Source organism: Oncorhynchus masou, unplaced genomic scaffold, assembly GCF_036934945.1.
Source record: "Oncorhynchus masou masou isolate Uvic2021 unplaced genomic scaffold, UVic_Omas_1.1 unplaced_scaffold_3751, whole genome shotgun sequence".
Taxonomy (NCBI): Eukaryota; Metazoa; Chordata; class Actinopteri; order Salmoniformes; family Salmonidae; genus Oncorhynchus; species Oncorhynchus masou.
Window position 1 is genome coordinate 2,762 of NW_027010153.1, and position 7,239 is coordinate 10,000.

The 7,239-nt window shown below is 47.9% G+C and overlaps 1 pseudogene; it reads left to right on the plus strand.

The window, feature by feature from the left end:
- The first annotated feature begins 473 nt into the window (after positions 1–473).
- Positions 474–7,239, plus strand: part of LOC135534654 (integrin alpha-11-like) — a 31,198-nt pseudogene continuing 24,432 nt past the window's right edge.

A 7,239-nucleotide genomic window follows, 5' to 3' on the forward strand; every position in this document is an offset into this window, starting at 1 on the left:
CTTTTAAATCAATCTGGGAGGAGAACGAAGGAAAATATCATGAATGTGGGCAGACTTGTGTTTTGACTGATTTATTGTTTATTAAGCTGTTGTTGGCAGAACGAGTGAACGGTCATCAAACTCTTAAAGTTTCTGCAAAAATATCCTTGCTGGAGTCTGGGGATTATAGTCTTGGAGGAAGGATGAGGAAGGATGATTTGATTTAGAGAAAAAGGATTTATTTATCATCATCACCGTCATCATCCCGTGTACTCATCACCTTCTCCATTTTACCATCATTGCCTGCTGAACCAATGGCAATACAATCACTAGCGCAAACACACACACGCACACGCACACACGAAAGGAACGCACGCACGCACGCACACACACACACACACACACACACACACACACACACACACACACACACACACACACACACACACACACACACACACAATGTTACAATATGTTTTAATGTTCACACTAAGTGCCTGTCTCCTGTCCGTCCCTAAAGGATGGGATCCTGGTGGGGGCACCGGGGGCCTACGACTGGAATGGAGCCGTCCTGAAGGAGACCCGACAGGGGAAGGTGGTTCCACCCAAGTCCTCCTACTCACAGGAATTCCCAGAGGAGCTGAAGAACCACGGCGCCTACCTAGGTGAGGGAGGAATTGACGATCTAAAGGATTGGTCACAGAGATGTTTGGTTTGGGTAGAGCTATAGACTCCTCTCCCTGATCCTCTCTTTGCCCTTCATCCTCTGTCCACCATCCTCTCTCTGTCCTTCATCCTCTCTCTGTCCTTCGTCCTCTCTCTGTCCTTCATCCTCTCTCTGTCCTTCAGCCTCTCTCTGTCCTTCAGCCTCTCTCTGTCCTTCATCCTCTGTCCACCATCCTCTCTCTGTCCTTCATCCTCTCTCTGTCCTTCAGCCTCTCTCTGCCCTTCATCCTCTGTCCACCATCCTCTCTCTGTCCTTCGTCCTCTCTCTGTCCCTCGTCCTCTCTCTGTCCTTCATCCTCTCTCTGTCCTTCAGCCTCTCTCTGTCCTTCATCCTCTGTCCACCATCCTCTCTCTGTCCTTCATCCTCTCTCTGTCCTTCAGCCTCTCTCTGCCCTTCATCCTCTGTCCACCATCCTCTCTCTGTCCTTCATCCTCTCTCTGTCCTTTGTCCTCTCTCTGTCCTTCGTCCTCTCTCTGTCCTTCATCCTCTCTCTGTCCTTCAGCCTCTCTCTGTCCTTCGTCCTCTCTCTGTCCTTCGTCCTCTCTCTGTCCTTTGTCCTCTCTCTGTCCTTAGTCCTCTCTCTGTCCTTCAGCCTCTCTCTGTCCTTCAGCCTCACTCTGTCCTTCAGCCTCTCTCTGTCCTTCGTCCTCTCTCTGTTCCTAATCCTCTCTCTGTCCACCATCCTCTCTCTGTCCTTCATCCTCTCTCTGTCCTTCGTCATCTCTCTGTCCTTCATCCTCTCTCTGTCCTTCAGCCTCTCTCTGTCTTTCATCCTCTCTCTGTCTTTCGTCATCTCTCTGTCCTTCAGCCTCTCTCTGTCCTTCGTCCTCTCTCTGTCCTTCATCCTCTCTCTGTCCTTCGTCCTCTCTCTGTTCCTCCGTCCTCTCTCTGTCCTTCGTCCTCTCTCTGTCCTTCGTCCTCTCTCTGTCCTTCGTCCTCTCTCTGTCCTTCGTCCTCTCTCTGTTCCCTCATCCTCCCTCTGTTCCTCAGCCTCTCTCTGTCCTTAATCCTCTCTCTGTTCCTCATCCTCTCTCTGTTCCTAATCCTCTCTCTGTCCTTCATCCTCTCTCTGTCCTCTCTCTGTCGTTCATCCTCTATCTGTTCTCTCTCTGTCCATCATCCTCTCTCTGTCCATCATCCTCTCTCTGTCCTTCATCCTCTCTCTGTCCTTCATCCTCTCTCTGTCCCTCATCCTCTCCCTGTCCCTCATCTTCTCTCTGTCCTTCATCCTCCATCTGTCCTCTCTCTGTCCATCATCCTCTCTCTGTCCTTCATCCTCTCTCTGTCCCTCATCCTCTCCCTGTCCCTCATCCTCTCTCTGTCCTCTCTCTGTCCTTCATCCTCTCTCTGTCCTTCATCCTCTCTCTGTCCCTCATCCTTTCTCTGTCCCTCATCCTCTCTCTGTCCTTCATCCTCTCTCTGTCCTTCATCCTCTCTCTGTCCCTCGTCCACTCTCTGTCCCTCGTCCACTCTCTGTCCATCATTCTCTCTCTGTCCATCGTCGTCTCTCTGTCTTTCATCCTCTCTCTGTCCCTCATCCTCTCTCTGACCCTCATCCTCTCTCTGACCTTCAGCCTCTCTCTGTCCTTCAGTATCTCTCTGTCCTTCAGCCCCCTTCTGTCATTCAACCTCTTCCTGTCCTTCAGCCTCTCTCTGTCCTCTCTCTGTCCCTCGTCCTCTCTCTGTCCTTCAGCCTCTCCCTGTCCTCTCTCTGTCCCTCATCCTCTCTATGTCCCTCATCCTCTCTCTGTCCCTCATCCTCTCTCTGTCCCTCATCCTCTCTCTGTCCCTCATTCTCTCTGTCCCTCATCCTCTCTGTCCCTCATCCTCTCTATGTCCCTCATCCTCTCTCTGTCCCTCATCCTCTCTCTGTCCCTCATCCTCTCTCTGTCCCTCATGCTCTCTCTTCATCTTTACTGTCTCTACAGTCTACTGTTCACCATCTCATCTCCTCTCTCTTCATCTTTACTGTCTCTATATTCTACTGTTCACCATCTCATCTCCTCTCTCTCCACCTTTACTGTCTCTATATTCTACTGTTCACCATCTCATATCCTCTCTCTTCACCTTTACTGTCTCTACAGTCTACTGTTCACCATCTCATCTCCTCTCTCTTCATCTTTACTGTCTCTACAGTCTACTGTTCACCATCTCATCCCCTCATCTTTACTGTCTCTACAGTCTACTGTTCACCATCTCATCTCCTCTCTCTTCATCTTTACTGTCTCTACAGTCTACTGTTCACCATCTCATCTCCTCTCTCTTCATCTTTACTGTCTCTACAGTCTACTGTTCACAATCTCATCTCCTCTCTCTTCATCTTTACTGTCTCTACAGTCTACTGTTCACCATCTCATCTCTCTCTCTTCACCTTTACTGTCTCTACAGTCTACTGTTCACCATCTCATCTCCTCTCTCTCCCTTCATCTTTACTGTCTCTACAGTCTACTGTTCACCATCTCATCCCCTCATCTTTACTGTCTCTACAGTCTACTGTTCACCATCTCATCTCCTCTCTCTTCATCTTTACTGTCTCTACAGTCTACTGTTCACCATCTCATCTCCTCTCTCTTCACCTTTACTGTCTCTACAGTCTACTGTTCACCATCTCATCTCATCTCTCTTCACCTTTACTGTCTCTACAGTCTACTGTTCACCATCTCATCTCCTCTCTCTCCCTTAATCTTTACTGTCTCTACAGTCTACTGTTCACCATCTCATCCCCTCATCTTTACTGTCTCTACAGTCTACTGTTCACCATCTCATCTCCTCTCTCTTCATCTTTACTGTCTCTACAGTCTACTGTTCACCATCTCATCTCCTCTCTCTTCATCTTTACTGTCTCTACAGTCTACTGTTCACCATCTCATCTCCTCTCTCTTCATCTTTACTGTCTCTACAGTCTACTGTTCACCATCTCATCTCCTCTCTCTTCATCTTTACTGTCTCTACAGTCTACTGTTCACCATCTCATCTCCTCTCTCTTCATCTTTACTGTCTCTACAGTCTACTGTTCACCATCTCATCTCCTCTCTTCATCGTTACTGTCTCTACAGTCTACTGTTCACCATCTCATCTCCTCTCTCTTCATCTTTACTCTCTCTACAGTCTACTGTTCACCATTTCATCTCCTCTCTCTTCACCTTTACTGTCTCTATAGTCTACTGTTCACCATCTCATCTCCTCTCTCTTCATCTTTACTCTCTCTACAGTCTACTGTTCACCATCTCATCTCCTCTCTCTCCCTTCACCTTTACTGTCTCTACAGTCTACTGTTCACCATCTCATCTCCTCTCTCTTCATCTTTACTGTCTCTACAGTCTACTGTTCACCATCTCATCTCCTCTCTCTTCACCTTTACTGTCTCTACAGTCTACTGTTCACCATTTCATCTCCTCTCTCTTCACCTTTACTGTCTCTACAGTCTACTGTTCACCATCTCATCTCCTCTCTCTTCATCTTTACTCTCTCTACAGTCTACTGTTCACCATTTCATCTCCTCTCTCTTCACCTTTACTGTCTCTATAGTCTACTGTTCACCATCTCATCTCCTCTCTTCATCGTTACTGTCTCTACAGTCTACTGTTCACCATCTCATCTCCTCTCTCTTCATCTTTACTCTCTCTACAGTCTACTGTTCACCATTTCATCTCCTCTCTCTTCACCTTTACTGTCTCTACAGTCTACTGTTCACCATCTCATCCCCTCATCTTTACTGTCTCTACAGTCTACTGTTCACCATCTCATCTCCTCTCTCTTCATCTTTACTGTCTCTACAGTCTACTGTTCACCATCTCATCTCCTCTCTCTTCATCTTTACTGTCTCTATATTCTACTGTTCACCATCTCATCTCCTCTCTCTTCATCTTTACTGTCTCTACAGTCTACTGTTCACCATCTCATCTCCTCTCTCTTCATCTTTACTCTCTCTATAGTCTACTGTTCACCATCTCATCTCCTCTCTCTTCATCTTTACTCTCTCTACAGTCTACTGTTCACAATCTCATCTCCTCTCTCTTCATCTTTACTGTCTCTACAGTCTACTGTTCACCATCGCATCTCCTCCATCTCTTTTGCTTTCTCACTCATCTCTCTCTCTCTCTGGCTCTCTCTCTGGCTCTCTCTCATGCTATCTCTCTGGCTTTCTCTCATGCTATCTCTGGTCTCTCTCATGCTATCTCTCTGGCTCCCTCTCATGCTATCTCTCTGGCTCCCTCTCATGCTATCTCTCTGGCTCTCTCTCATGCTCTCTCTCTGGCTCTCTCTCATGCTCTCTCTCTGGCTCCCTCTCATGCTATCTCTCTGGCTCTCTCTCATGCTATCTCTCTGCTCTCTCATGCTATCTCTCATGCTCTCTCTCATGCTCTCTCTTTGGCTCTCTCTCATGCTATCTCTCATGCTCTCTCTCTGGCTCTCTCTCATGCTCTCTCTCATGCTGTCTCTGGCTCTCTCTCATGCAATCTCTCTGGCTCTCTCTCATGCTATCTCTCATGCTATCTCTCATGCTCTCTCTCTGGCTCTCTCTCATGCTATCTCGCTGGCTCTCTCTGGCTCTCTCTCATGCTATCTCTCTGGCTCTCTCTCATGCTATCTCTCTGGCTCTCTCTCATGCTCTCTCTCTGGCTCTCTCTCATGCTCTCTCTCTGGCTCTCTCTCGCGCGCTCTCTCTCTGGCTATCTCTGTGGCTCTCTCTCATGCTATGTCTGTGGCTCTTTCTCATGCTATCTCTGTGGCTCTCTCTCATGCTATCTCTCTGGCTCTCTCTCATGCTCTCTCTCTGGCTCTCTCTCATGCTCTCTCTCATGCTCTCTCTCTGGCTCCTTCTCATGCTCTCTCTCTGTCTCTCATGCTATCTCTCTTCCTCCATCTCCCCCTTGCTTTCTCTTTCTCCATCTTCCATCTATCCCATCCTTCTATATCTCTGGATAGACATGTGGCAGGCACAGTGGTTTAGCACCAGGCCTCTCTATAAACCACTCTACTGCTCCACCGCTTCCCACTGCACCCCATCCAACTTCCCCTCATCCCACCCTGTCCCACTCCACCCTACCACCACTCCTCCTGCCTATAAGGCCCTCTGCTTTTCCCATCAGCTGCTGGCTGGCCTGCATGCCTGCCCACGGAAGCCATTCCAGCCTCATTAGGAATATAGGGCAGAGGTATGGGTCTGGACATGCTCACTGACAGAGGGGTGGGGAAAGAGGGAGGAGGAAGACAGAGAGAAGAAGGAGAAGGGAGAGATGCGTACAGACACAGAAAGGATTACTGTCCTCATACGAGAGAGAGAGGGAGAGAGAGAGAGAGAGAGAGGGAGAGAGAGAGAGAGAGGGAGAGAGAAAGAGAGACAGAGAGCGAGAGAGATCTCAGGGAATTAGACCAAAGTTCTCAATTGGTACAAAATATATAGAGTACTGCACACACTACAATTACCTAGGTTTAAAAATAAGCTCAACTGGACACCTTAATGAGACAGTGAATGAACTGAGAGAGAAAGCACGCAGGGCATTCTACGCCATTAAAAAGCCAATTCAAATTGAAATACCTATTAAAATTTGGCTAAAACTAAATTCAATATGTCATTGAACCAATTGCACTTTATGGCAGCGAGGTGTGGGGTCCACTTGCAAAACAAGATTTCATCAAATGGGACAAACACCCCATTGAAACCCTGCATGCAGAGTTCTGTAAGATTCTCCTACATGTCCAGAGGAAAACTACAAACAATGCATGCAGGGCAGAATTAAGCCAATATCCACTACTAATAAAAACTTTTAAAAAAGCAATTAAGTTTTGGAAACATCTCAAATACAGTGACCCCCTCTCATATCATTACCAAGCCCTGCACCGCCAAGAGCTGAGCAAAGAAAAGAGTCCCCTCATCCAGCTGGTCCTGGGGGCTGAGTTCACAAACCTGTTCTACTAGCACACTGAAGCCTCAGTCCCCTCATCCAGCTGGTCCTGGGGCTGAGTTCACAAACCTGTTCTACTAGCACACTGAAGCCTCAGTCCCTCATCCAGCTGGTCCTGGGGCTGAGTTCACAAACCTGTTCTACTAGCACACTGAAGCCTCAGTCCCCTCATCCAGCTGGTCCTGGGGCTGAGTTCACAAACCTGTTCTACTAGCACACTGAAGCCTCAGTCCCCTCATCCAGCTGGTCCTGGGGCTGAGTTCACAAACCTGTTCTACTAACACACTGAAGCCTCAGGACCAGAACATCCAATCAATCAGAATAAACCAAATTACAACACAGTCAAAACAAAACTACATGCTTATTGGGAAACACAAAGCACAAACACAAAGCCTATTGCAGTGCTATCTGGCCCTAAATGGACAGTACACCGTGGCTAACTATTTGACCATGGTTACTGATCAGAAAAACCTTGACAAAGTACAGGCTCAGTGAGCACAGCCTTGTCATTGAGAAGGGTAGACAAACACCTGGCTCCCTGTAGAGGAAAGGCTGTGTAACCACTGCAGCAGAACCTGTCTCCCTGTAGAGGAAAGGCTGTACAACCACTGCAGCAGAACCTGT